Raw genomic sequence first — 27717 nt, 5'->3', positions numbered from 1 at the left:
AACTGGGCTTGTTTAGTCTGCAGAAGAGAAGCATGAGGGGGAATTTGATAGCAGCCTTCAACTACCTGAAGGGGGGTTCCAAAGAGGATGTAGCTCGGCTGTTCTCAGTGGCGGCAGAGGACAGAACAAGAAGCAACGGTCTCAAGTTGCAGTGGGGGAGGTCTAGGTTGGATATTAGGAAACCCTATTTCACTAGGAGGGTGGTGAAATACTGAATGGGTTACCTAGGGAGGTGGTGGAATTTCCATCCTTAGAGGTTTTTAAGGCCTGGCTTGACAAAGCCGTGGCTGGGATGATTAAGTTCGTGTTGGTCCTGCTTTGAGCAGGGGGTTGGACTAGATGACCTCCTGAGGTCTTTTCCAACCCTTATATTCTATAATTCTCTGATGCAGTTAGAGGTGATGACTAAGAACAATGACCATGATTTAAAGAAAACAAAACTACTACAACAACTTTGCTTTTTCTGTAATGCCAGCATGCTTTGATATTATATAGGAGACTTTGTTACTGTTAACTAGCTGGTCAAATTATTTGTTGTGAATAATAGTGATTATTTATTATTGTGAATTATAATATTATTATTATTTATTATTATTGTGAATAATAGTGATTTGTTGTGAATAATAGTGATTTACAAATTCTTTTTTTCGGTCTGCAGATTGTTCATTTCTGATTTCTTCACTTGTATCTTTTATTTACAAATATTTACTGATGAATTTTCAGCATTTGGTTGGTGTGCAAACAGTTCTCAGCAACAATTCACTGTTCTACACCATTAAAGTCATTGGCAGTTTTGCTACTGACTTCAGTGGGTGCAGAATCAAGCCCTATTTTGTTTTGTGTGGCTGATCACCTAATTCCCATGGTATTGTTTTTGCTCAGGATGATTGAAACTTTTGAAACAGAATACTAATGAACAGTGAGCAACCAGCGCATGACAATTAATAAACTTCTGGAATGATGTGACAAAGTGGGAGATTTTCTTAATGTTTTGTATGAATATTGTGTGGGTCTCAGTTTCCCCTACATGTTGCTCAATTAACTAGGTGGTGGGACAAGGGTATTTGATCTTTGCAGAGACCCCTAGAGGATCAGGTGTGACTGCCATTGAGCTGCCTGGGCTCAGACAAGTGCTGGATATTTTGTAACATGAGCAACTGATGGCCAGAGGGGCCCACCCTCTGCAAGAAGCCAGCTGGCTATGACAAGCTGGAGAACAAATTGTTGAGATGGAGACCAGGTGACCGGTTTTGCCTGGTAAAGACAACAAAGGACAGAGGAGGGGCAAATGGGTGTGACTTTGGGTTGACTTTTGAAAGCAGGTCAGTTTCCTGGGCTGGGTTCTCTGTGGGGGAGCAAGGGCTCTGGGCCTGACCAAGATAGATTTTGCTGTAACTTCCTGCTTTCTGTGCTAACAAAGAACTTTTCTACACTGTATTCCAGACAACTAATAAACCCTTTTGTTTTACAATGCTGGCTCAGAGTCATTGCTGATTGTGGAAGTTGGGGGTGCATGCCCTTTGGGGGCATGTAAGGCTTCCCCGGGTATCCTATTCAGGTGGACTCACTGTGGGGAGCTCATGGCATGAAACAGGGGTGCTGAAGGCTCCGACGTCAGTCCCAGGAGGCAGTACAGCAAAGGAGGCTTACCCTAGTGGGAGTGTGCCCTGAGGGGTTGCTACACTGAAGAGAGTCCTACCTGAGATTAATCCAGAGCTGTTCCAGAGCACCACGCCTGTGCATCCAACAGGACGGATTTTCAGACAAATAATCAGGCATGCTGGCATTCATTGGGCATTGAGAACATTTTCACAAACTCACAGCTACTGTCTGAGTACTCTCAAAGAACAAGACCCCACAAATTGTGACTGGCTCCTGCACCAGGCAATGTGGAGAAGGGAGCAGGCTAATTTGCCCTCTTCCACTTTAACAAACCTATGTAGGAACTAGACACAATCTGCTGCACAATCATAAAATTATTTCCCCCCCCCAAAGAACCCTCCGAGTAAATGGATTACCAGAGCAGCTATCTATTCATCAAGGCTTATTGCATGGGATGTAGTAATTTGCAATCTGACACTTACACCTTGATCCTGCAAGTCCTTATATGGTGTGCAAGGTTGTGGCTAATCCAGCGCAAGTGTAAATGGAGGCTACCAAGGATGTAAGCAAAACTGTACATTAGATGTAGTCCCCGCACTGTTCACTTGTCTGTTCAAAGCAAACCAATTTAAGGGAGGAGGGTTTTCTGGATAGGAAATTATAATAACTACCACCTGTTCCTTGAATATTCTTCAGTTTCAGGTTGGAGGAAAAGTAGGGTGACCAGATAGAAAGTATGAAAAATGGGAATGGAGGGGTGGTGGGTAACAGGCACCTATATAATAAAAAGTCCCAAATATTGGGACTGTCCCTATAAAATCAGGACATCTGGTCACACTAAGAAAAAGTCATGGCTACTCATTACCCATTTATTTCTCATCAGCAGATTTACTGACAGGCCACTGCAGTTGTCCCTGGCTGAGAGTTTTGGTTAGAGGAAGGTTTTCAATCTAAAATTCAACATCTTCAACGGTTCTGTTTGGATTGGTTTATGGAAACAACTCCAGATTCACAGCAGTGTAACAGAACCTGGACCTGAGTTTGGAATTTTCAGAGAGCTCAATAGATAAGATGACTGAATACTGAGCAAAGTTTTTGATATGAGAGAAAAAAAACTAAGAAGAGGATGAGCTAAACACAAATGGATACTGTTGTTCTCTTATGTGATGGTTCTATAACATTGGCACTCTAGCTAGTCTGTATCTTTCACTTGCATTTCCTCAGGCTCAAATCTCAGAGCTACTTTTCAGCACAGCGGGCAGTAAGCTTGCCCTAATTACTGCCAGGGAAACCCAGATGCTTTTGTCAGCTTTTCAAGCAAAGAAAAAGATTACAGGCAGACAAACCAATCATAGGATCAAGGATGGTTCATAAGATTTAAAAAAATTCCACTGGAACAAATCTAAACACTGTATAAATCTGAGACCCAACCCGATTGTTCATATATGGGCTTAATCTTCCTGAAGAGAAGAGAAAAATACAAATGCAGTCAATTTAAGAGTTGATTACTATAACAAGCCCTTTTCATGTGATTTGAGTGGATACAAGGTATTGACCCTAAACTAATATAAAACTATTACACTGGCTTTTCATTTGAATGTGATCTGTGTCTACCTGCTAGAAAGAAATGGCTAAGACAATAATGAAGCAGGGCCCACTCCTGCTGTTGCTGATGTGAAGGATAAGTCTCATTGTCTTCAATAGGAGGGAAGATTCAAGCTCCAAAAATTCAGCTCTTCAGCTACAGAAGAATTTTGAGTAGAGTAATAGTAATGACTATTTCCCACCTTTTGAAATTAAGTGGCGAGGGCGCTGCATTTTTTTTTCAAATTCAATTTCAGAAGCATTTAACCAGTTCAGTTTAAAATGGAGGAACATACACCATTCCAGCTTTTTATCTAATGTTAGTGGCAGAAACCAGTGACTGTCATAACTGATTTCAACAGCATATTGCAGACAGCACAACGGGGTGAAAGTAACTTAAAGGACTTACCGGTACGCCGGAGTCCTGAGCAGGGGCGTGGCCTCAACAGGAAGAGGTGGGGCCTTTAAGGCCCTGGGGCTCTGGCTGTGGCTGGGAGCTCCCGGGCCTTTAAATCACCCCTGGAATGCCCAGCTGCAGGGGCGATTTAAAGGGTCCGGGGCTCCAGCTACCACAGCGGATCTCCAGGCCCTTTAAATTGCTGCCTGAGCCGCAGCAGCAGGAGCCCTGGGTCCTTTAAATCACTGCCCAAGCCCAGCTGCCGGAGCCCTGGGGTAGCGGCGGCAGGGCTCCGGCGTAATTTAAAGGGCCTGGGGCTCCCTACAGAGCCAGAGCCCTGCCACTAATACCCCAGGGCTCCAGCAGCGGGGCTCAGGAGGCGATTTAAAGGGCCTGGGGCTCCGGCTGCTGCAGGGTGCCCAGGGCCCTTTAAATCGCCAGCCTGGGGAAGCCGGTCTGGTCTGGCATGGTGTACCAGGTCTTGCCGGTACGCCAGACCGGACCAGACCGGCTTACTTTCACCTCTGCAGCACAATCAACCATCATGGTACAAACACAACTACATTTTCTCATAAGATGGAAAACCCCCTGTTTTTTTAGAGAATTAACCCTATGGCTTTACCTGGTCCAGTTTCTTTTGTTCAGCTAATGCATAACATTAACAGTGATAATGTTTAATCATGTATGTAAGGATTCCTGCAAGTTTTTTGTTTTGAAAAATCCGTAACTATTTTCTGAAATACATTTCATATCATGATGTAGGCCAGGTCTACACAGAGTAGTGTTGTACCCTTGTGAGAGGAAGTGGGGACAAATCAATAGAGCACTGGCATGTGCTACCAGAGGCCTGAGTTCTGTTCCTTGCTCTGCCACTGGGAGACCTTAGGCAAGTCACTTTGCCTTTTTGTGCCTCAGTTTCTTCTTCTGTAAAATTAGGATAATGATACCAACCCCCTTAGTAAATCCCCACTTTGACATCTACTGATGAAAACTACTATATAAGAGCTAGCTAGACCCATTGTTATTGTTTCAGTTAGGGGTGTGATTATTAAGGAAATAGTTAAATCAGTACAATTACTAGTGTGGATGTAGTTATCCTGATATAAATATATCCTCTTCCCCAACATACCTTATCCCCCTTCCCTTATAGGAATAGGCTATTGTAGTATAAGTATATTTATAGCGTATAACCTGGGCGGAAGGCAGGGACAGGATGATGGTTATTAATTATACTTGTGTGCAGATTAGCCCATATATTTATTAATAACAACAAATGGCTTCAATTTAATGTTCAAGTAGCAACAGGATGGAATTCAATTGGAAAACTATGCTGCAGATTGAACATGGCCAGCACATGACAGAAACATATTGGAGGGAGGACTCTGCTTTCCAACTGCTTTTATTGCTGCAAATAAATTAATTGATTTCATTAAAGTCACTCCCGAGTTATGCTGGAGTAACCAACTGCACCACATGCCTGATTATTGATATCAGTCAAAAGACAACTATATTAACACATTATTTATTTTGCTCAGAACATGTTTAACTGTGATAACTGCAATCAAAGAGGTTTACTGTCATTGTGAATATCACTACCAACTCAGCAACACCAAACATTTTAATTTTCCTTACACAGATTTATCTGTCTCCTTGGTGTTGGTGGTTAAAATCTACACTGCATCTTAATTTAAGCTCTTGTTTCCACTAACAGTCATAACAGCATGTTCCTCTAATCTTCTATGCTATCACCATTTTAATTTACTACCTGTCTTATCAGAGTTTAGTACAGTACATGTTTGGTGAAAGCCTTTTCAAAACACACAAAGTCCCTTCATTTCCTTAGTAGAGCCAGTCCAACATGTAAACAGAATTTTATGGTCCACATTCTCTTCTCAGTGACACCGGTGCACAATACTGAAGTCAATAGAGGTGTATCGGTGTAACTGAGAATAATTTAGTCTGATGCATAAGGCATTCAGTAAAGCCGTACTGTTTGTTTGATTAAAGTAAAGGATCTGTTATGCTTTCCATTTTTTTTTCATTTGTTCACAACTAGGATAATTGGGCCCCACACTACAAGAAGGATGCGGATAAATTGGAGAGAGTCCAGCGAAGGGCAACAAAAATGATTAGGGGTCTGGAACACATGACTTATGAGGAGAGGTTGAGGGAACTGGGATTGTTTAGTCTGCAGAAGAGAAGAATGAGGGGGGATTTGATAGCTGCTCTCAACTACCTGAGAGGTGGTTCCAGAGAGGATGGTTCTAGACTATTCTCAGTGGTAGAAGAGGACAGGACAAGGAGTAATGGTCTCAAGTTGCAGTGGGAGAGGTTTAGGTTGGACATTAGGAAAAACTTTTTCACTAGGAGAGTGGTGAAACACTGGAATGCGTTACCTAGGGAGGTGGTAGAATCTCCTTCCTTAGAAGTTTTTAAGGTCAGGCTTGACAAAGCCCTGGCTGGGATGATTTAATTGGGGATTGGTCCCGCTTTGAGCAGGGGGTTGGACTAGATGACCTCCTGAGGTCCCTTCCAACCCTGATATTCTATGATTCTATGTGTTTCTGATCCAACCCTCAGAATATGTGATAGATCAGGGATGGGCAAACTACGGCCCGCAAGCCGGATCCAGCCCCTCAGGGCTTTGGATCCAGCCCGCGAGATTGTCCCCCCATGGTGCCGCAGGCCCTGCGCTGCTCTCAGAAGTCCCTGGAGCCTGGGGGCGGGGCGGCAGAGGTCTCCATGCATTGCCCTTGCCTCCAGGCACCGCCCCCACAGCTCCCATTGGCCAGGAATGGGGAACTGTGGCCAATGGGAGCTTCGGGGGAGGTACCTGGAGGGGTGGCAAGGGCAGCGCGCGGAGCCCTGTGCCTTCCCCTCACCTAGGGGGCCGTGCAGGGACATGGTGCTGGCTGCTTCCTGGAGTGGCGTGGTGTGGGGCCAGAGCAGGCATGCAGGGAGCCTACCCTGGCCCTGGTACGCGCCGCTGCCACCCCAGAGCCGCTTTAGGTAAGCAGCGCTGGGCTGGAGCCCGAACTCCTCCTGCACCGTGCCCCCCAACTCCCTGCCCTAAGCCCCCTGCCTGCACCTCGCACCCCTCCTGCACCCCAACTCCCTGCCCTGAGCCCCCTGCTGCACCCTGCACCCCCGTGCACCCTATCCCACTGCCCTGAGCTCCCTGCCACATCCTGCACCCCTCCTGTACCCCAACTCCCTGCCCTGAGCCCCCGGTCGCACCCTACACCCCTCCTGCACCCCAACTCCCTGCCCTGAGCTCCCTTCTGCAGTGCGTACCTCTCCTGCACCCCAACCCCCTTCCCTGAGCCCCCTCATATGCCCCGCACCCCTCCTCTGCCCCAATACCTTGCCCTGAGCCTGTTCCTGCACACCGCAGCCCCTCCCGCACCCCACACTCCCTCCCACACCCCAACCCCCTGCCCCGGCCCTGCATACAATTTCCCCACCCAGAGGTGGCCCTTGGCCCAAAAAGTTTGCCCACCCCTGTGATAGATAGATAGATTAGATAAAATTAGCAGTTTGGCTGCTTTTGAGTTGTAACGATACAATGCTGTTTTGCACTCCTCAATAGTTTTTCTTTTGTTTATTTGTTTTTTCTAGGGGAAAGGGTATCACAATATTAGGACACTGCATGGTTCATCTCAGGGTAAAGGACTATACCATTTTTTACCTTGAGCTTGGTGATTAAAATCCAGCTCAGGTGAAAGGTGACTGAAAATTATTACTATCTGATGTCCGTTTGGTCATCTGTGTGCAATCAGTTTGGTGATCTCACTCCAAATCCCAGAGGATAAGTATCCACCTCACAAAACCCACCAGCATTAGCACTACATGGCACCCTTGCTGCTGGCAGTCTCAACAGCAAAAGCAAGGATTGAACTACTAAAGCTGAAAAAACTATTATTATTCTCCCAGTTTTCCCTCAAGGTTGGAGAACATGGGTATGGTCATGAGAGCTCCACACAGAAATGAATGATGCTAAAATTTACTTAACTGACCATAGTAGGGTGTTGTGCTGTCAGATCTCAACTAAACACCTGAAATAATCATTCCTTTACACTACTTAAAGTAGATGTGTTTTATTTGCTAACATCTGACAACTTCATTACCTCCATTAGTGTCAGCTGGGCCACAAAATACTGAGATGGTTAACTTATCTTATTTGTCTCACAAACCAGGTGGTCTCAAAGCTTCTTCATTGTGTGGACCTTGTCTTGCCTTAGGGACCACTGTCCCTCTCATTCATGATTACACAGACTGCTGCCCCTCCCAAATGTGACAGTATAATGCCTCTGTGGCAACTAAAGCAATAGCTTGCATGGAAAAGTGATATCTGGAAAGTATTTATATATTCTTAACTGTCTTTAATGTGATGTAGCAGCTGGAAACAAGGAGAGCCAGCATAACATAACCAGCCAACTCTCTGTGGATCACCAGCAAATTTTCCATGGACCACAGACCACAAATAGGGAAACATTGTAATTATTAATTACCCATTTTAGACCACTGGGTTAACATACATCACATGCAGTAAATCTACACAAATATGTTTTAAAATTTTGATTGTGAATTGGTTGGGAAATTAAACAAAGCACTCATTTAAAATTCTGTTTCAAAATGAATGATTCACATAGTGGAATCATGGTTCATATTATGACTTAATTGCAACAAAAAGAAAAAAAAATCTTTCTGTGTAAGAGACTGAGTGAGAGAGAAGGAGAGTTTAGTGTCCATACAAGGTTTCAGACTCCCCCTCTATTTGACCATGATTCAGGTACTACATGGCATGGGAACTGGCAGTGCTAAATCCCCCACTTGGTTCCTGATTCAGGAATGGACTGAAGCACTTAGATACCTCCCCATTCTAGCATGTGCTTAAAATCACACATGTGGTTAAGTGCTGCCCTCAATGAGAATGTTTTCCTGAACTGGGCCCATATTATACTAATGGAAGATGGCATATGGTTTAACCATCAACAATGTGGATTTTAATTCCTTTTTACATGACTGTAAGTAAGCAAAAGGATTTCAGCTACTACAACCTGCATCTAGGTAATACAATATTAAAACTCTGTCTTAATATACACCTCTGTAAGCAAATCCATGCTGACACAGTGACCTTAACCTAAGCTACTGGGCCTTTTCTCCTCTTAAACCACTGCGAGTTAAGGTCAGAATGTCAACCTAGATTTTCACTCTCTCTATTTCCCTGCTTTTGTAGGTGTATGCCCTGATCAGCATTACCTGATTTAAGTACCTGGATAGAGTTTCTATAGGTCACTGATCTTTTAATCTAATATCCTTAAAGGCTTGCTGAATGTCTTTTGCTTTGTCTGTCTAGTTTACATTGATATTGGTTCCAGCCTATTTCTATGGACAGGCTTTGCCAGGGTTTCTGAATGAAAACCTGCCACCTACCGCTTCACTATCTGGCTAATCATTGTGGCTGGGATTTTCAAAGGAGTCGGGGGGGGGGGGAGGGGGGCGGGAATTAGACAGCTAAATCTCTTTGAAATTCCATGGAATTCCAGGAAGTTCCATTTGTCAGATCCCCATGGATGGCACAATCCCTTGCATAATTCAACTAGGCAGTGCCATGATGTCAGGAAATTGAATTGACAATGGGTGGAAGCATTGGGATAGATGGGATCCTGACATACCTAAGGGTGAGCCATATGCTTCCTGTGTGTTATTCCTGCTCTACAGCACAGTGATGTAAAATTTATTCCCAGATATGAGGAGCAGAGTCTGAGCATGGCCAAATCCTTGATCCAGCATGCCACCACGAACAAATACAGAGTGATGCATTGTGTCCTGCCTTGTATTGTCCTAAACTCCAACTGGGATACGTCCCACCACTGGTGAGGTTTTAATAAAATCTCTGTAACTGAATCATCACCTTAACTATCATTAAGTCACCTAGCCCATTTTTGTCAGTCCAGGATTTAAGAGTGGAAAGCATGACATGACTCTTACGGAGTTTAACTTTAAGTTAAAATGGAGTACTACCATTTGACAGTACTTACACTTTTGAAATGTCTGGCAATACTTCCCTAATAAGATTAACAATTTTACTGAGCGTTCAGAATTACCATTTTAATATTCTTATAAAAAGGAAATAAAATTGCCATATGGGGAAATTATCATGTCAGACATCTGCTAATTCCCTTTTATGGAAAAAACACAGTACTAGAATATATTACATTCACAGAGTAAGCAAATCTGACAGCCACTTTTAATATATCAAGATATGAAATTAAATACTTTCCCTCACATAGTAGGACTTTCTTTTGAAGTTTATAGTTTCCACATTATATTAAATAAATAGACAAAACCCTCTTTATTTCTGTATGGTATTCTAAATTTTTTTGCAAAGGGTTAGATATGAGAGGTCATCTGTGATTAAGAAGCAGATATCCCCTTGTCCTCAGTTCTGTAGGGGAAATGTTACAATACTTGCTGCCTTTACCTCTTATGCTGTGCTACAGTGTCATATTTTTATAAAATCCCTGGATGAATAATTACAGAAAACATTATTTCCAGTAGCATCACTATCACATGGGTGTCCAAGACACTGGTAGGTACCTACATGAGGTACATTATTACACCAGGTCAATAGCATATGCAGGGGCAGTACTTTAATACTCATCCTACTGTAGTTACATTAGTTCATACCAAGGACAAGTGGCATTTTGCTCCAGCACCTGAAAGCATAATATTTTCATATATAAACACACATGCATGTGTGTGTGTATATTTGCTGGAAGCCAGTATCCTACTCCTGTGAACTTATTGTTAATAAATTCAATGCATTTGTGGTATGGTCTACACAGGCATTGGTCATGCTTATGTATGGATTCAACCAATTAATCAGAAACTCCATTGGATCGAGGTAAGTATGTTCAAATGGCAGTGTCCTAGACATCTGGGAGCCTGGAATTAAACAACTAAGACTCAGTATTAATGTCAGGAATTATCAGCTTTATTGAACACATTCTGTATAGTTGGAACTCTACAAAACATTAAGTAGTGCTCCCGAAGGCATGTCCTAGTGTACTTGAAGACTAGTGTAAAGGTTTGGAGGTTGTCTCTATGATGGTTGTTCCAAGGATCTGGGCAGAAGTACAGGGAGTAATGTGGGGACAGTCTTTCCAGAACACGACACTCGTTAACACCTATAATCTGTGAAAGCGATATAATGAATATAACAGACCAGGAAACAAAAGTTCTGCTTCAGAAAAAATTTGAGGTTAGGACATTTGTTTTCATTCTGATGTGAATGAAAAGAAGACCTTTGGAAATTTTTTCCAAAAACCCCACAATGACCTGTAGAGAGAGAAAGACACCTCGTAATAGCTAATAACCTAGCAGTGAGGGCACTCACTTGCCTGATTAAGAACATGGGCTTGAACCTGGGTCTCCCACATTCATAACCACCAGGCAATATTGCCAGTTTTTCTTTCTCTCAATCTCTCATACTGGAGCTGTTCCATTTGTATAAATAATTAAATATTTACTGGGCCACAGAACAAGAGATTGACGCGAGAGCCTGGTGGTTGTGGTTAGGGGAATCCACTGGAATGTGGGAAAGGTAGGTTCAATTCCCAGCATCAAAACAGGCAGAGCAGGAGCTTGAGCCCAAGTGTCCTGTACCCCCAGTGAGTTCCCTTACCAACAAGCTATTCTGCAGTCTCTCCAGCTCATGATACTCAATCCGTGACCTTAGAAATCTTCCTCACTGAAGTTTCCTTGAAATAGAGATATTTCCACAAAAAGTTTCAATTTCATCAGAATGCTATTTTCTGACGAAAAAATTGTCAGTTGAAAAATTCCAGACCAGATCTCATTATGAATAGAGAGTTTGCTTTTCATTCAGTAATGAGAGAGGGTAAAACCCTGGTTGCACTGAAGTCATTGGGGATTTTGCCATTGACTACAATTGCACCAGGATTTCACCCAGGATGTTTATAACCTTATCACAGAGTGTAATTCTCAAGGCAGGCACTAATGCCCTGGAAGAACTCTGAGAATAAGATATGGATGTAATTTAAAATATGGCTGGGTTCTACGCCAGCTCCCCTGCAACTTGACTTTATTTATTTCTTTAAAAGGTGTGTAGGGGTGGGTGTGTCAGAATAAGTCAATTTCTCTATTTTGAAATATGTGTATATATTTATAATGTCATGCTGGAGGGGGGTGAAACCTCATTGAAGCTGGTGGGTGTAATAGCCACCCTTCATTAAGGATAAATGTAAGAAGCAAAGTTCCATTTGACATTAGTTAGCTATAGTTTATAGGAGCCACTGCCCAAACACAGGCCCCATTCAAGGCTGGGGAGGAGCTGAGCTATATGGGTGGAGGAGTTTGACTGAGGGCTGAATGCAAAGCAGAGGTCTTGGGACTATTTTGGTGGAGATATGCCTATGTGTTTGTGTGTGTGTGTGTGTGTGTGAGTGTAAGAGAGAGAGTGAGAGAGAGCAAACATAGCCAAAAGCCTCACAGAAGCAGACAGAGAGGGCAGCCAAAAATCCAAGGACAGCCAAAGAAGCAACATGACCCTGTGAGAAAGCTGAGAGAGAGCTTTTTGAGTAGAGTGCTAGCTGGAAAAAGAGGCTTGGAATACCGAGCAAGGAAATCGTCTCCTATTGTTTGAGTCCTACTCTGTTCAGGGAAAAACGACTTTATATACATTATTTACATACTGTACAGAATTGTACCAAAGAAATACCCAACTCCATGATCAATCTCTCTTTCTAATGAAAACAATCAGCAAGACCCCAAATACTGGTGAACCACTAAGGTTAAAAACAGTAACAATAATATAATAAAATATAATAACTTAGAACATTTTGTTTCTTCCTGATTCTAATCCTTCAAGTCTGCCCCCTCCTCTGATGCAATTTTTGTTTATGACATCTGAAAACCAATCCCTGCAGCTAAAAAAAAAAGAAATACCCTACAGTAACCAGAAAAGCAGTGGGACTAGTAGGAGAGGGCAAGCATTCATGACTACAGCTGGATGGGAATTTTTCGATGACATATTTTTTCACCAGAAAATGTCAATTTGTTGAAACCAAAACTTTTCTATCTTTATCTCTGGGAACTCATATGGCTTTCATCACCATAGTATCTGAACACCTCACAATCCTTAATGGATTTCATCCTCGAGTCACAGCACTACTGTGGAGGTAGATATTATCTCCATTTTACAGGTGGGGAACTGATTCAGAGAGAAATTAAGTGAGTTGCCCAAGACCTGAACCCAGGTCTCTGAGTTCTCTATCTACTACACTGTCCTTCCTAGCCTGGACATGAGATAAGTACCTCCTGATGTCCAATGAGAGAGAGAGAGAGAGCGAGCAGGAGGAGAAAAGGTGGCTAAAGAGAGTGGCCGTGATAGATCTGTGAGACAATTTCAATATGGGCCTGTGTGACGGGGTGTGCATACACTGCACTGAACAAGAGGGGGTTAACTCTACACTATGGGCAGCGGAAGTTCCGCCCCTCAGACCATGGTGGGCATGCTCCAACTACTGCCTCAGTATAAAAGGGTGCAGCCAAGCTCATTCTAGGTTTACTGCTGGAAGGGAAGGACCTTGGGCGGAGGTTCCACCAAAGAGCCATCACAGCCTTTGCCTGCGGGAACCGGAGACGCTGAGATTCAGACCAGAGGGCTGCGGCCGATGGAGCCGAATGAATCACTCACGCTGAGAAGCCCAGGAATCCCAATGCTCAGTGGACTACAACGCCTGGAAACGTGGTATGAAGTGACCCAGGAAGGGTGCGCAAGTGATACCTCCCAGCGGAATGAGGTCAGCATGTTTCGATGGGAGTCCCTGCGGACTCAGTGACAGACCACTCTGCCACTGTCAGGACCCTGGGTGGAGTCAGGTTGGCCCGGGCCTCCCTACCTGGGCCGCCACCCCCCGATGGTGGCCCCTTCCTCCTCCCCGGATACTGGCCATTGGGCCTCACTGCCCCATGCCTAGGAGCTGCTATATTGACATTGGCCATTGGGCCTCACTGCCCCATGCCTAGGGGCTATGACACTGACTCTGGCCATTGGGCCGCATTACCCCGTATCAGAGGACTATTATATGGACGCTGGCTGCTATGCCATATTGCCCTGCACCTGAGGGTGGTTATATTGATTCTATCTGCTAAACCATGCTGCCCTGTACGCTAGGGCTTCTGGAATTGACTCTGGCCGCTAGCCCGTGCTGCCTTAATGCAAGGACTGCCATAACTGACTCTGGCCGCTAGGCTGTGCTGCCTTGAATGCAAGGACTTCTGGAATTGACTCTGGCCGCTAGGCTGTGCTGTCCTGAATGCAAAAGTTGCTGGAGTTGACTCTGGCTGCTAGGCCACACTGCCCTGAATGCAAGGACTGCCGGAATTGACTCTGGTCGCTAAGCTGCGCTGCCCTGAACACAAGGACCACTAGAATTGACTCTGGCCGCTAGGCTGTGCTGCCTTAATTCAAGGGCTGCCGGAATTGACTCTGGCTACTAGGCCGCGCTGCCCTGCATGCAAGGGCTGCTGGAAATGACTTGGGCCACTAGGCCCTGCTGCCCTGAACACAAGGGCCGCCGGAATTGACTCTAGCCACTAGGCCCCGCTGCCCTGAATGTAAGGACTTCTGGAAGTACTCTGGACACTTTCGGCCTAGAGGCTGTCAGGGAGCCTGTAACAGCGGTGGAATCAACCAACACTGCCCCCCACCCCCGCGAAAGGGGGACAGGGTGTGCATACCCGGCGACAGCCTACCTGAAAGTGCTGCTCTCCCTATTTTTCTATGGATACACACTGTCCAGCCTTTCTCTTATCTACTGGAGGGAATGGATGAGTCTCATTCACCCCATCCTTAATCTCTCCCTGAGAATTCAATTTGCACTATTTCATTGAAAAAAAACAACAACCCTGTAACTTCAGCTGACTCCTTTATACATAGCGAGAGCAGTGATGTTCAAAAATATTGTAAAAAGAATATATCAATAAAGAACCATTTGGGTATAAAGAGAGAAAGGGAATTCAAAGAAATATTGGATGCAGGTTGTATGCTATTTTTAATATCAGAATAACAATCCACAATTTTCCAATTATTAGAACTCATGAAAGAATTTGGAGGTGTATCAAATTAAAGAACCAACTGGGAGAAATCTGAGGCAATGACAATATCTAAATAAGCTACAGCATCAACTTTTAGGATCAGAATTTTAAGTGAGCACCAAATAAGATCATGTACTTCAGGATCACACTAGCTAATAGACTGAAAGAAATAAAATAAAATAAAAAAACAAGTGTTGACTCATTAAAGAGAAACATAGGGAGCTTATACCATGGGAAAAGTAAACTTGGCTAAAATGAATGTACTTGGTATAACGAACTTATTATCTACCTACCTCCCAAGAGTTATTTCATTAAAGTGAACTAGCAGTACTCTGTGAAACAATCATGCCTGAGAATTAGGTCTTGCTCCTAATACTACTAAATAAAAAAAAGGTATGTTTCAAAGGTTACTTACTGCTAGGCTGTAGTCTTCACAGGATATATGTGTATAGGCTAAATGTTGGTAAATGTTGATTTAACTGTACACACACAAACCAACAAAAAATATTTTCATCAATGATAATTGAAATTTACAGATGGCAAAGTAAGAAAAATGCTGCTTGAGAACTTAAAAGAGTTTGACTTATGGATATTTACTTTGTATATTTTGACACATGGTGTTGACAATAAAGCTATAACTTTATAAACCTTTTAACTTTTTGAATCTCAGTATCTACAGTTATTAAATAATTGTTGTCTGACCCCCTTTTGTGTGACCCCTATAATTTCCTGCAACTGTGAACACTGAAATTGATAAAAATAAAAAATAAACTCATAGTTTTGTGCAACTGTGAAAATTTAAATTGATGAAAATTGAAAAAGGCTTAAATAAACATGAATATTATCTATTGAATTATAAAAATATAAAATTCAAATTCTTCCAAGCCTATATATGTACATCATGTGTATATACTCACATATTTACATAATATGTATACATCCTCTGAAGTCTGCAGTAACCTGTGAACCATTCACTTACATAACTTTAAGGCTGCTGAAATAAGCATCTGCGCTGTACTTGCTACAGCAGTGGGGATTGAAAAGTAGATTTCAGTGCATATGCTGTGCTCCAAGCATTGCAGCACACACAACTTCATCTAAGTAGCCACACTGGTGGTAGTAATTGGGTTACTATCCTCTATAAGTAGAGAACAAGAGAATCACTCTTGAGACAGTCTGGCATTCCAACCAGCAGAGGGAAGTGGTTCACATATCTATTATGAGAGGGCAAAAAGACATATTTTATTAGCTTCTTGCCTACAATATAAATACTATGTGGGATAAGGACCAAAAAAATATGACTTGCCTAATGCCCCTACCAAAGGAAATGGTGAATTGAAATGATCAAACTTTAGAATGTAACATAGCTTCTCGGTTAATGCCAAAGAGACTGACTGCTAATCCATTTACTTTGACTGGCTAACAATGGCTCTCAGCCACAGTACAAGGGTTTGCATACTGTGCAGATACTGAAAAGTAGTGCAGATCAGACCTTCTCAGCCAGTCAAAATGAGAAAATGCATAATGGAGAAGTAAACATACAGTTATGGATCACTAACTGTACTGCATCACCATGCTTCAGTTGGTTGAGACAATCCAATTTCAGTATAATCCTGAAATAATTATATTTGCTTAGTATGAGGGACATTGAGAGAGAACAGATGAAGGATATGGAATATTTAGCAGGAAACAAACATTGGTTGATAATAGGGCTGTCGATTAATCGCAGTTAACTCACACGACTAACTCAAAAAAATTAATCACGATAAAAAAAATTAATTGTACTGTTAAACAATAGAATACCAATTGAAATGTATTAAATATTTTTGGATGTTTTTCTACATTTTCAAATATATTGATTTCAATTACAACACAGACTATAAAGTGTATAGTGCTCACTTTATATTATCTTAGATTACAAATATTTGCACTGTAAAAATGATAAAGAAAATAAATGGTATTTTTCAATTCACCTCATACAAGTACCATAGTGCAACCTCTTTATCATGAAAGTGCAACTTACAAATGTAGGGTTTTTTTTAAATAATTGCACACAAAAACAAAACAATGTATAACTTTAGAGCCTATAAGTCCACTCAGTCCTACTTCTTGTTCAACCAATCGCTAAGAGAAACAAGTTTATTTACATTTATTGAAGATATTGCTGCACACTTCTTAATTACAATGTCACCTGACAGTGAGAACAGGTGTTTGCATCGCACTGTTGGAGCCGGGGTCGTAAGATATTTACATGCCAGTTGCACTAAAGATTCATATGCCTCTTCATGCTTCGGCCATCGTTCCAGGGGACATGCGTCCATGCTGATGATGGTCGTTTAAAATATGCATTAATTAAATTTGTGACTGAACTCTTTGGGGAGAATTGTATGTCTCCTGCTCTGTTTTACCCACATTCTGCCATATATTTCATGTTATAGCAGTCTCAGATGATGACCCAGCACATGTTCATTTTAAGAACGCTTTCACTGCAAATTTGACAAAATGCAAAGAAGATACCAATGTGAAATTTCTAAAGATAGCTACAGCACTCAAACAAAGATTTAAGAATCTGAAGTGCCTTCCAAAATCTGAGAGGGACGAGGTGTGGAGAATGCTTTCAGATGTCTAACAAGACCAACACTCCAATGTGGAAACTACAGAACTGGAACTACCAAAAAAGAAAATCAATCTTCTGCTGGTGGCATCTGACTCAGATGATAAAAATGAACATGCGTCGGTCCACACTGCTTTGGATTGTTATCAAGAAGAACCTGTCATCAGCATGGAAGCATGTCCTCTGGAATGGTGGTTGAAGCATCAAGGGACATACAAATCTTTAGTGCATCTGTCATGTAAATATCTTGCGAGGCTGGCTACAATAGTGCCGTGCGAATGCCTGTTCTCACTTTCAGGTGACATTGTAAACAAGAAGCAGGCATCATTATCTTCTGCAAATGTAAACAAACTTGTTTGTCTGAGTGATTGGCTGAACAAGAAGGATTGATTGGACTTAAGGCTCTAAAGTTTTACATTGTTTTATTTTTGAATGCAGGGTTTTTTGTAAATAATTCTACACTTTTAAGTTCAAATTTCATGATAAAGAGATTGCACTAAAGTATTTGTATTAGGTGAATTGAAAAAATACTATTTCTTTTGTTTCTTACAGTGAAAATATTTGTAATAAAAATAAATATAAAGTGAGCACGGTACACTTTGTATCTTGTGTTATAATTGAAATCAATATATTAGAAAATGTAGAAAACATCCAAAAATATTTAAATAAATGGTATTCTATTGTTGTTTAACAGCTCGATTAATCATGCGATTAATCGCGATTAATTTACAGCCTTAGTTGATACTAGATGGCTCCTCCAATAGAAGCCATCCCAGACAGATTGTTGTAAATGTCGTAATTTGAGTGAAATATTGTCTGTACAAAACGTCACTCAGTGAGTCTGGATGCTGCTAGTCTTGGAAATGACAAGATAGGAGAAAACTGATGTTTTGAGATACTGTTGTGATTAAATGACAGATACAAAATGTTGCAAGAACAAAAAGTACGCTATGAAAAATGCTGACGTTGCCATCGCTGCTTAGTTCTTCTGGGATCTATAATTCAGCCATTAAAAATGTTGCCATGGGCTGAAATTTGAGATGACAAGATATCAATTTGGGACTTTTTTTAAAAAAGCAAACTTTGAGTTTGAAAGAGTTTGGTCATTTTGAAATGAAAGTATTATGGAATAGACACTGATAATGGTTTCAGATCCCTTTTTTTGTCTTAATGATCTTAAAAAGCAGCTTTGATTTTGCAACAAATTAATCTATATTGAAGATAAAATGACTATAGGTACTTTGAGATAACAACGGTGTTGTAATTTCATTTACAAACATGTTTTGCCATGCACACACACTAGAGGGTACATTTTCAAACCCTGCTTATGAGTCCTGGTACAAGACAATTCCCATTGGCTTTAATGGGAAATACCTGGGTTAAAACCCCATTCAGAGCTTTGAAAATCCACCCCCTCAGTTTGCTTACTATGTGCAGGGGCGCGTGGGAGGGTGCTTCCTCTAACCCCTTAAAACTCCATTGCCTGAGTCAGCCCAATCTGAGATAGGATGGATGGGATTTTCTTTAGGACCCTTCCATGTTGCTCCTTCCTTATATTATAGTTGTAACAGGCAATTTTAACATTCAGAATTAGGAGCATGCCCAATGTGGTAACACACACTCCCAGGTTGGCCCAAAGGACATAAAAGAAAAAACATTCTATTCACAGTGGTAGAGGCCTGTGTTCTTTTGTCCATACACCAGGTGTGAGGTATAACTGAAGACCATGGGGGTGGTATGCCAGCAGCTATAGTATTCATTACACACTAGTATATTTGAATTCCTGACATTTCCCCAGCAATTGGAGAAGTTTTGCCTTCTGAGGCCAAAATGTTATGAAGTGGCTATCATCAAATGTTTGGCTGCCCGTGTGTTCTTTCTGTGTGCCATCCCAGCTTTGCACAGATCGCTGACAAAGCATACCTGGTCTCTGATACAGGGCCTTATGTCTCAGGTTCTCCTTCTACTACAATGGCTATGTGTACCATAACTCTGTAATGTCTCTTAATGACAGCTAGAAGGTTCTCACTCAACCGCTAGCTCAAGGGCGAGGCCTGTGCTTTTGGAGCTGAAATTCTGCATATAGGCAGTATAGCTAATTACAATGCTATCTATTATGTATGTATGCATCAGCAGGATTGCTACATATGTAGCCAGTGAATAATGTACAAGCTAAGAAAATTTTACAGTACTGTGTATATATAAAAAATGCCCACGGCTGGGATATTCAAAGGCACCTAAAGGTATGTCTACACTGCAATTAAAAATCTGTGGATGGCCCGTGCCAGCTGACTCAGGCTCATGGGGATTGGGCTAAGGGGCTGTAGGACCTTGTGATGGGAGATGGTCCCAGAGCTCAGGCTGCAGCCTGAGGTCTACACTACAATTAAACAGACCCCTAGCCTGAGCCCTGTGAGCTGGAGTCAGTTGGCACAGGCCAGCTGTGGATGTCTAACTGCAGTGTAGACATATCCTAAGTGACACATGAGCACAAGTCCCATGGAATTTTGAAGGAACTTCTGAAAATTTTATTCAAAATACCTATTTACTTTTTTTTCTGACCACTACTACAAAAAAATCCATGAAGAAACAACATGTGGAAAGCGGATACAGCTTTAAAAAATGCAAGTACTGAACATTATTTTTTAAAGCCATGCTATCTGTGTGATTTCAAAATACAGAATTCCAGATGCAAATATTTTATAAGATAGTAAAAACATAAAACATGAAAAAGATATAGCTGAATAGTATACATAAATCCACTGACAATTTACTTATGCTTATTTAGCTACAAGACAAAAAGCTACACTGATATGGAGTGCATTACCTAAAAACATTACTGGGATGAAATGTCATCTTCAAAGAAATCCAAATACGTTGTGGTATGAAAATGCAGTTATTGTACCTAAACAACCTTAACTCTGCTTTGTAGTGACTATGATTAAGGCCTTTTTTAATGTGTGTAGTCTTTGATTAGATAAAACTCATTTTTAAAGATACATTTTTTTCATAATTTCCCCCTCATGGTGTAACTTCAGGGCTGAGTTAAGGTTGCTTGATACCTTAAGTGTGCATCTCCATACCTCGACATATTTGAATTTCTTTTAGGTGTAATCTTGAATCTGAAATTCTTGGGTTTGTAATATGTGATTTTTTGATAATTCCAGCATCCCTGTAATGTTTTTTACCCTTAAGTTATTCATATATGCTCTCAACCTTAACTCCATGATCAAATAGATTTTTGTCTGGAAATTTCAGAGCACACAAGTTGGATTTCTAGATGCTTTGCATCAACAGAGCAGCACAAAGCAGCCAAAATGGCCCACAATTTGCAATTGATTTATTCGTTGGTTTAGAGGGTTTTTTCACAGCAGCTGGAGCTAAGGAAGGGTAGGTGTGCTGAGACTTACTGTCTCTGCACTTTCAGGGTTCCCACTGTCCTTATGCCTTAATTTCCTTAGTGGTCCTGCCTTGGTATTTGGTTGAGTCAAGGTAGCAGTACAATAGGGAGCCTTTCAAGCACTGATTCCCAAGCTAGAATTTGCCACTGAACCTTTTAAAGAGCAGTGACAAGCAATCTATCAATGAGAACACTTGGCATATGTCCAGTCTCCTTTGTACTACTGACTCATCACAAACAACAGAATTGTTGCATACAATTAGCTGTAGAGGGAGGTGATTGGGGGTTCAATCCTAAAAAGTGATGCGCACCTTCAACTCCCATTGAAGTCAACAGAAGTTGAGGGTGTTTAGTATTTTGCAGGATCAAGGCTTGGAAGAATTACTGCTGTTGTCATGAAGACCCCACTTAAGAGTTACCTGAGCTGATTATCTAAAAATTAGATAAAACAATCATTAATTACTTAGCTTAATGACCGCCTAATTTCTTCATATATAGCCTATGCACAAGATTTGAATTAATTTAAACTATATGGAAAGCTGTGTAATTCCATTATTAAGATTATTCAAGAACAAAGAAAAGACTGGACACAGACACTACATTTCTTAAAGGACCCAGTTTTCAATTATTTTTAACACATAAAGTAATTAATGGATTTATTTGTAAATTCACGAAAAATTATTCTTTATTCAGATAGTAAATGCTGTAAGTTTGTGGAGCATACGCTGTATTTTACATATATAACAAGGAGATTGAATCTCTGCTTTAAATGCAAAACAGAAGTGAAGCTTAACTATAGAGTGCTGACCTCCATAATAATAGATCTTCATAGAAAAGCATCAGAACTGTTTACTAATTTAGAATCTAAAGCTGGGATTTTCAAAGGGGCCTCACTGGAGCTACCCACCTGGCTCCCATAGTCCCCTTTGAAAAATCTCAGCCTCTATCTATATACAGTACACTCCTATTTATCTGAATGGACTTGGGGGACATCCAAAACTTTCATCAAAACTAACATACGGCTATGTGGGGTACACTTTTGGATTCAAATAACTAGGATTTTCGGATACGGGGAATATGGATAATTAGAATTATACTATATCTAGCTATATGTGTGTGTGTGTGTATACATGATATATTATGGCATGGAATGAAGAGTTATTGGGATGAGATTGGGACAGTCCACTCATGAGTGGTAAAGCCAGAGGAGTTGTGCGGACCATCCCAGACAAGTGCCAGCAAAACCTTTATCCCACACTCCAGCAGCATGTATTCTGTATAAACATGTATGCTACAGAAAATCTACTTTGGAGTTTTTCCTTCATTTTATTGAGACTATTTTTGTATTGCTCCATTTGTAATGTGAGGTGACTTTGTTTACATGAGGCCCATTGTACATTGCTCACATGAAGCCATAATAGGGTGACCAGACAGCAAATGTGAAAAATCAGGATGGGGGTGAGAGGTAATAGGAGCCTATAAAAGAAAAAGACCCAAAAATCGGGACTGTCCCTATAAAATCGGGACATCTGGTCACCCTAAGCCATAAAAATTTCTAAAATGGCCCTAAAATAGATTTTGTATACACAGAAATGTCACATCAACTCAGGACTTTAAAAAGTCCATCAGCTCCTGACCCTGCAACTGCGACTGCTCAGTTTATTGGGCATCTCTCCTTCACAAAGATCAAAAATGTTTCCAGTTCTGTTCCTGCTGGGCCAGGTGATACTGGACTTTAAAGTCATGGTGTTTTTAGGTACATAAAAGCTGTCACTGGCCAAAGGAATCTCTCCCATGCCCAGTCTTGGGCACGTAACGTTTTAGAAAGGGGACATGGGGATGTGGAAAGGAAGAAACATTTCTCTGCCTTGTTGATTTTGGAAAAAAATATAGTGTCTGTGTGATATTGTTGAGGGAGTCAGAACATGTGAATAAATCCCAGGGGAGATTGATTAGTGGGCAGAAGATAGTGGAGGTGATCAAAGGTGCACGATAAATTAGTTCCTCACAAAGCGCTGTGATTTATCACATGGTTCCACAATTATCAAATGACTATCACCTCCACAGGCAGAATGTTTACAGAGACACCATAGTACAAAAAAGATGCAACCCCAAAAGCTGAAATTCCAGGGTTCTGTCACCATCAATGTCTGTGTAAGGGGTTGAGCTGATAACAGGGATGTCTGAATCTACAGGGTTCATTAGACAGTGTTCATTAGCTGTTGGAGCTGAACTTCTGTGAGTTACCAAACCACAGGGAAAAGTTTTACCTAGGGGGGCCAATGTGTCATTGACTGGGGTATGTCATATGTAGAGAGACTGACACAGAGAGGACAGGGAGCACCTACATGAAAATGTTTATATGAAAAAAATGCAAACCATCCAATAGATAATTTTCAATTATTAATTCAAATAGATGGGTGGATAATGCTCCCCCTCTTGCTAACCACATTGATTCCTTATACATGTGTCACCTAAGGAGGTGGTGGAATCTCCTCCCTTAGATATTTTTAAGGTTAGGCTTGACAAAGCCCTGGCTGGGATGATTTAGTTGGGGATTGGTCCTGCTTTGAGCAGGGGGTTGGACTAGATGACCTCCTGAGGTCCCTTCCAACCCTGATATTCTATGATTCTATGATTCTATAAAATATGTTAATATTTACCAGCCCATGTAAAAATGATCTACTCAGTTTTAAAATCAAACTATTTTCATAAAACATCCCCATCTTTTAAAATATGCTTGATTTTAATTAAATGTAAGGTACAGAGCCAAGCGTGTCTCTATACTGCTTTGATGAATACCCTTTATATGTATTGCTCCAGTACACATAAATAAATGTATTCTTTACCTGATGTATGCCTCCAGAGCCACTGACCAAATTTCAGCTCATCAATTTAAAATGAAACCAATTTAATTCTGCTTGACCAAAAATCTATGTCTATTGTTCCAAAACATGCAATCACCTCAAGGTATATTGCAATTGCTGTGTAAATGGATCAGCATTATTGGTGAAAGCCCACTTTGTTTGAGGAAAACAAAACTGGAATGGATGGAAAAATAAAAACAACCATTCTTTGCATGCCAGAAGTAGTTTACAGCAGGGGCTGCTATGGTTGGGGGCTTAAAAACTGGCTGCTGCAATCATGTCCTTAGAAGAAGGTCAGAAGTGAGCATGTTCGTTTTGACTTTTGTTTACTTAGCTTGGGATTTTCCAATTAATGTGTAGGTTCACACAACCTCACAAAAGACAATCATGGAAGTATTAAGGGTCTGATCTTGCAATCGTTACTCAGGAAAAACTCATACTTGAAGTTCCATTGAACTCTTTCCTGTATTGCCATTTTTATTGAGGATCTTGTAATATACAATATTTTGCTTAATGCCTCAGCTGCTGGAGTTATACCATGTGATACAATCATTGGAGTAACGTTTTCATTCACATTTATTTTTAAAGGAAGCTTCTTGCCCTCATGAGTGGAAGGAAAAGCTGGAAAATGTGACCGTTAAAGACTCAGAAAGCAAGAGGCAAATAAGAAAAACCCCCACAATGTGTTATTTTTTAAAAAAAGGCAAGATATTTTAGGCCAATCTCGTGATTTTTTAGCATCTGACTCATGATTTTTGAAAACTCAAAGTAGTTAGTACTGATCTTCATTGAACTCAGTGGGAGTTCTGCTTCAGGATCAAGTTTTAAATCTATCCCTGTGAAATGTGAAATGTAAAATTCTAGTATGCCATCTGAAACCAACTAGGCATTTTGTGAGTTGTGATTACTATGATTGCTCTTAGTGATTGACTTATTATACCTATCAACTACGCACAACGTCTATGCTAAAATATTCTGCTATTGTAGTTACTGGATTTTCCCACTCATACCTGTGACCCCTTGTTTGCTTCACCCACGTGTTACATCTTTTCTTTTACATGGTAAGCTCTTTGAGGCAGGGTGTACCATTTATTATGTATTTGAGCAGTACAATGGCTGAGGCCTATAGATGTTGTTATAATATTGGAGGTGGGGTGAATTTTCAATGGAGAGGAATTAGGCACCCAACTCCCAATGACTTTCAATAGGATTTGGGCACCATACTTCCCTTTGAAAATCCAAATTTATAAATTAATAATATTTGAGGTATCTGTCATTAAAACACCCAATGCTACCATATGATATAGCCCTTAAACAGGCAAAACTCCAATTGAAAGTAGACTCCGAGACAAAATGTATTTTTTTAAGACACTCAGACTTCAGTATTCCTGGAATCATGAACATCACAACATGAAACACACATTTCATGGAAGTATTGTCTCAGTCTTGTTACAGCATATATTGCAGCAATTAGAGGTGGGCTAGAAAGTGCATGCTGTACCAATTTGAACAGTCTAGTTGCTATCATTATTGAATTAAAAACATTTATATAAATATTTAAAATATCCTTTTTAAAATGAATATTGTAATCTTTAATTGAATTCAATATCCCTGCAAATGAAGCAAATAATCCTTAATTGATTTGATCATTTACTTCTATCAGCTCATTTTTGTCTTCAAACATGCACTAGCTTGTAATAAATAATGTAAGCTTCTTTCATTAGCAATTACTGTCTAGTTGCCTATTTTCTTAGATAATCTAATTAGTTTAATGATAGAAAGGTAACTTTCCTTCTTGTGCATTATACAATGCTAGTTTAAAAATCAGCTACTTATGTTTGATATTTTTGGAGATACAATGACTATGAGTATATACAGAAGAGAAACAAAGCATGAGAGAGGATAATAAACAAAGGAAACAGCCATTAAAGGCAGGTTTTCTGCAAGCTACGAGATGTCTTCAACGTTCACTGACATCAATGGGAGATGAAAGCATACAGGCCCAGTTCCCCCAAAGGTGATATTAATTAAAAAAAAAATCATTTCCTGTATTGTTATTAACAATCTTAATATTACTGAAAGAAACAAAAAAAATTAAATCTAATTTACGTTTTACTATGTATAGCGACTTTTTTGCATTTCTCTGAGCCTTGACAATGAGAACAACCAGTTTCCACTGTGTTTCTTGTCAGTTTTTAGTGAATTTTGCTTTCAGATTCATATGCATTGCTATTACAAATAAATAAACTTGTATGTATATTAGGGCTGTTGATTAATCACAGTTAACTCACGCGATTAACTCAAAAAAATCAATCACAATTAATCACAGTTTTAATTGCACTAAGTAACAGAATACCAATTGCTCAAATAAACTGGTTAGTCTCTAAGGTGCCACAAGTACTCCTTTTCTTTTTAAGAATACCAATTGAAATTTATTAAATATTTTGGATGTTTTTCTACCTTTTCATATATATTGTATTCTGTGTTGTAATTGAAATCAAAGTGTACATTATTTTTGCTTACAAATATTTGCACTATAAAAATGATAAACACAAGAAATTGTATTTTTCAATTCACCTCATACAAGTACCATAGTGCAATCTCTTTGTCGTGAAAGTGCAACTTACAAATGTAGATTTTTTTTTGTTACATGACTGCACTCAAAAACAAAACAATGTAAAACTTCAGAGCCTACAAGTGCACTCAGTCCTACTTCTTGTTCAGACAATCTCTAAGGCAAACATGGAGATAATGCTGCTTGCTTCTTGTTTAAAGTGTCACCAGAAAGTGAGAAGAGGCATTTGCATGGCACTTTTGTAGCCGAGATTGCAAGATATTTACATGCCAGATATGCTAAACATTCGTCTGCCCCTTCATGCTTCAGCCACCATTCCAGAGGACATGCTTCCATGCTGATGACGCTCATTAAAAAAATGAGTGTTAATTAAATTTGTGATTGAATGCCTTGCGGGAGAATTGTATGTCCCCTGCTCTGTTTTACCTGCATTCTGCCACATATTTCCTATTATAGCAGTCTCGGATGATGACCCAGCACATGTTGTTCATTTTAAGAATATTTTCACTACAGATTTGACAAAATGCAAAGAAGGTACCAATGTGAGATTTCTAAAAATACAACAGCACTCAACCCAAGGTTTAAGAATCTGAAGTGCCTTCCAAAATCTGAGAGGGATGAGATGTGGCGCTTGCTTTCAGAAGTCTTAAAAGAGCAACACTCCTACAAAACCCGAACCACCAAAAAAAGAAAATCAACCTTCTGCTGGTGGCATCTGACTCAGATAATGAAAGTGAACATGTGTCAGTCCGGACTGCTTTGGATTGTTATCGAGCAGAACCCGTCCGCAGCATGGACGCATGTCCCCTTATGCCTTATATGTTTGAAGAACTATTATCCCAGTTTTACAGATGAAGAAATGGAGGTGCAGAAGGTTAAGAGACTTGTCCAAGACCACACAGTAAAACAGAACACAGGCAGCTTTACTTCAAATTCCCTATTCTAACCATGAGAGCCTTCTGTTTCCTTGGTTATATAACCATCCACATAGCATTCCAAGTTCTTGCTCCCACACAAAATTGTGACTTTCCCTTACACTTTATCCCACATTTAAACCTCAGCAGCCTAAGAGTTATGGTTTAGAGGCACATCATGAAAACCAGTTTGTGATCATCTGAATCAAATGAACAGTATGACAACCTTTTGGCAACGTAAATCTTTTTTTAGGCAGTTGCAAACAGAATATGACAAATGTAAAAGAGTTTTATCTGCTAAAGAAATGTCCGGTTAAATTATATTTTTCTAAAGCACAGAGTTTGAATATTGTGACACAAGATATGTGCAAGGCAGACTATTAAAGTGCTTAATGAATCATTCCTCCCCCTTTTTTCAGATAATCAATTTTTTCCACACAAGAGAAAGAGATCCTGCCAAAACCTGAAAGCTACTAAATGTATCACTAAATTCACAAGGTGCAAATAACCTCAGCAAACAGTAAATAACATTCTCTGACTTGGAGCTTCAGTCTCGGGGGTGCAAAGAGCTCTCAACTCTCCTTGAAGTTAATACCTGCCAGGATGCATTGTGCATCATACTGTTATCTTTCAAAGG

General features: G+C 40.6%; 1 protein-coding gene across 48 annotated transcripts in view; it reads right to left on the bottom strand.

Moving 5' to 3' along the window:
• The window catches only part of NRXN1 (neurexin 1), a 1224094-nt gene that overhangs the window by 128813 nt on the left and 1067564 nt on the right, over positions 1-27717 (bottom strand). The window lies entirely within an intron of this gene.

The sequence above is a fragment of the Chelonia mydas genome, chromosome 3 (assembly GCF_015237465.2).
Source record: "Chelonia mydas isolate rCheMyd1 chromosome 3, rCheMyd1.pri.v2, whole genome shotgun sequence".
NCBI classification, from domain to species: Eukaryota; Metazoa; Chordata; order Testudines; family Cheloniidae; genus Chelonia; species Chelonia mydas.
The sequence above is the reverse complement of the archived record's forward strand: the minus strand, read 5'-3'. Positions and strand labels throughout refer to the sequence as shown.